At 44.9% G+C, this 3081-nt stretch overlaps 1 non-coding gene across 1 annotated transcript; it reads right to left on the bottom strand.

The window, feature by feature from the left end:
- Positions 1–863: 863 nt before the first annotated feature.
- On the bottom strand, positions 864–938 carry TRNAP-UGG (transfer RNA proline (anticodon UGG)). Its single transcript has one exon. It is a non-coding gene; the product is annotated as a tRNA-Pro (tRNA).
- Positions 939–3081: the final 2143 nt, after the last annotated feature.

Genomic DNA, 3081 nt, shown 5'->3' with positions numbered 1-3081 from the left:
GATCCAAGCTTTAAGAACTCAATCGTCCGTCCGACCGAATCACTCGTTTATGGCTCTGATTCCAAGTCAGGGTTTAAAACAGCGGTAACCCAGCTAGTTGAAAAGTTTTTACTTGGAACACCAGACATGAGAGCCAGCTACAGAGACAGCTAATGATATCAAAGTTGACGAAACAAGAGAGTTTCATTCAATTCTTTTCAGAGTGTACGCCTATGATCAATAGTTCCTTATGTAAAGGATCTTTCCCTTCTCATATTCTATTCGAGAGTTCTCAGTATTTAGCAAAGTTGTTCCTATCTAACGGAGGGCTATTGCAACAAATGAAAAAACATTGTTGAGAAATAGTAGCCACCCGAAGTAGAGGGAATCCAACCTTGCCCAGTCGATGCTCAAGTGGCCCAAAGAAGCAATCTGAAAAGGGAAGAGCTTGTTCTGAAGGAACCGCACTCAAAGGGAATGTTTACTTTATCAAATCATTCTTACTCCTTGGTTACCCCTGATGAAACGAGCCTATTCATTTGACCATTCACTAGTTTGTAAACTGCGCCTACTTCATGCACAGAACTCCGCTCTACTGGAGGCTTGGCATGCTCAAAAAGAAAAAAAGCGGAGTCAATCTTTTCAAATTCCTTGCGAACAATACCGAAGACTTGCGGCGTGTAGTTGCTTGCGTGAGATTTCTCAAGATTGTAGAAAGGGGTTTTTAAAACAGGTTCCTTCCGTCTGAGAGGCTTTGCAATCCAACTCAGTCTCCTTTGTGTGCGTGCACACGCAAGCCAAGTTTCACTTTTAATACCCATGCCTTCTCGACCACGGATAGGCTGCGGGGCTTTGCACTTCGGCCCCATTGTGTGAATACCACATCAAGGTGACAGGATTCGAACCTATGGCCCTCTGTACCCAAAATAGATGCGCTGACCAGACTGCGCTACACCTCGTCCCCCCCTCAGAACATATGGATCTACCCGATCGATAAAGAAAAGAACCGCAGCGTTGTCGCCCACCCCGCTTTGGGCACGGGGAGGCGAGAACCACCGCTTTTAGGAAAGAATCCTACAATTTGATTCTCGTCTTGTTTCACTTGCATTTTATTTCATTCAGTCTCGTTCTGAGAGTGGAATCGAACCACTCACTCCGTTTGGATTTCGAGTCCAAAGGGCCCAGCCAGTGAAAGAGGATTTACAGTCCCACGCAGCCTGCCAGAACCTTTTTCTTGCTTGATTTTTATATGATTTTTTGAGCAACTAGCGCGAAAGCCGTTGCGCATTAGCGCATCCATTTTCTTGCTTGATTTTTATACGATTTTCTAAAGTGATCTGTCCAACTAAGTAGAAAAGGACACTAGAGTGTGGCTACACGTGGTATAGGGCTGCTCGTCCCGCCTGGTGTTTAGAAATGACATCCAATCTTTCGGTACCTATCATATATTCTAGGTGGATAAACTTATTTTTGATCAGCATCAATGGGAGATTTGATGTTTTAGAATGACCTTCCCCCGATTAGAGAAGGGGCTTGGTCTGGAACGGATTGAGACGAAAAGCGGTAATCAATCGCCGCGTGGTGGAACGCTTGTTGGAGAAGGGTAAGTGCCTCCATGTCGTAGGGGTGGGTAGGCCAATAGAAGACTAGGGAACTTAGCCTAGCCACTCAGTTCTGCCCCGAGCCAAGTCTATTTAGTGTCAGCGAACACATACCACTATCTATATATAGGTTTTTCTTTTTCGTAGAGGTTGTCGCTTAGGTCCTTGGACCCTTCCTTCATGAAGCTTGAGGAAGCACTCACTTTTCTATCCACGGCATTCTTGGTTCTGCACTTAGTCTTGAACGTGTGTTGGTTTGGGACGTCAATCTCATTCGTCAGCGGTGTGTGCCGCGTACTATGATTGCTTTCTTCTTGCTGTCAAATCCCAGTCTATCTTTCACTGAGCTTCCTTCGCTTGGAATTCAAAGTCCAAAAAAAAGAAAGAAAGCGTACTGTGAGGTATGAATGATCAAATGTCTACGGGTGTCATTGAATATCATGGGGTACGAACTTCTAAGGTCATGGCGTAGGGTATTGGATAGGCTGGTCCGCTGGTCGAAGTCATTGCAGGGTGTGCTACGGACAGCTATTGTTCCTGGGCATTTCCTTTCTCTCGTCATCACGCCAACATACACAAGGCTTGCCTTCACAGGGCCCCACCTTGACTTGCCATCATGGCTACACTCTTTTCATCAAAGCAACTCTTCTTAAGAAGACCCCTTGGTCCCCACAACGAAGTTCCTCCATAGAGAACCCAACTGCACAGCACCATCGCAAAGGTTTCTTCGTAACTCGATTAGTCTCACTCAAGAGAACTCATCTACACGGAAGGTCTTTTAAGTGCCAGTTGTACCCAGACATAAGTTCTGCGCCCTCAACTACACCAGGATGCCCCCTGCAGTAGCATCACAACTTTTCTCACCATGGACAGCTCGCCAGTCTTCTTGCATCAGCCACACCTAATTACAAATGCCCTTGGCCTCTCCATGCTCGTCATTTACATTTAAACTGCACACCCCCTTGTTGAGGTCTTACTCCAAAGGTACGGCCTCTTGCACATGACCATTCCTCACTCAAGTCATCGACACCCTCGTCGATGTACGTGTTGCAAGAAGAAATTCCACTATCTCTCAAACGAAATGAGGTTTTTGAACTCCTATATAACAGAGTTTCATTGATGCCAAAGGGGGTTTTCCTCAAACGATTGGAACCAGAATAAAATTAAAAAAAGAATGAAAGAGTCAATCTATCTTAGTCAAGGCGCTCGCTCTGCCACAAAGGGAGGCACTGGCAAAATCTAAATAGAAAAGAGATGTTTCCAATTAAACCATAGATGTCCACTTCATACTTATAGTATTCTATTTCGGCTTGCTTGGGTTCATTCAAGGCATCTTCATATCTATTAAAGAAATCAATCAGCTCCTAATTAGGTCCCCCAAGGTGAGCGAAGTGACGTTTTTATTTCTCTTCCTTCGGTCAGAAAAAAAGATTTCTAGGACCGGATGCATAACAAGAAAAGACAGAATAGTAGTGGTGCCTGCGCGCAAACAATCTTAGAA

Source organism: Triticum aestivum, chromosome 3B (assembly GCF_018294505.1).
Source record: "Triticum aestivum cultivar Chinese Spring chromosome 3B, IWGSC CS RefSeq v2.1, whole genome shotgun sequence".
Taxonomy (NCBI): domain Eukaryota; kingdom Viridiplantae; phylum Streptophyta; class Magnoliopsida; order Poales; family Poaceae; genus Triticum; species Triticum aestivum.
This window is presented reverse-complemented; position numbering and strand designations above follow the sequence as displayed.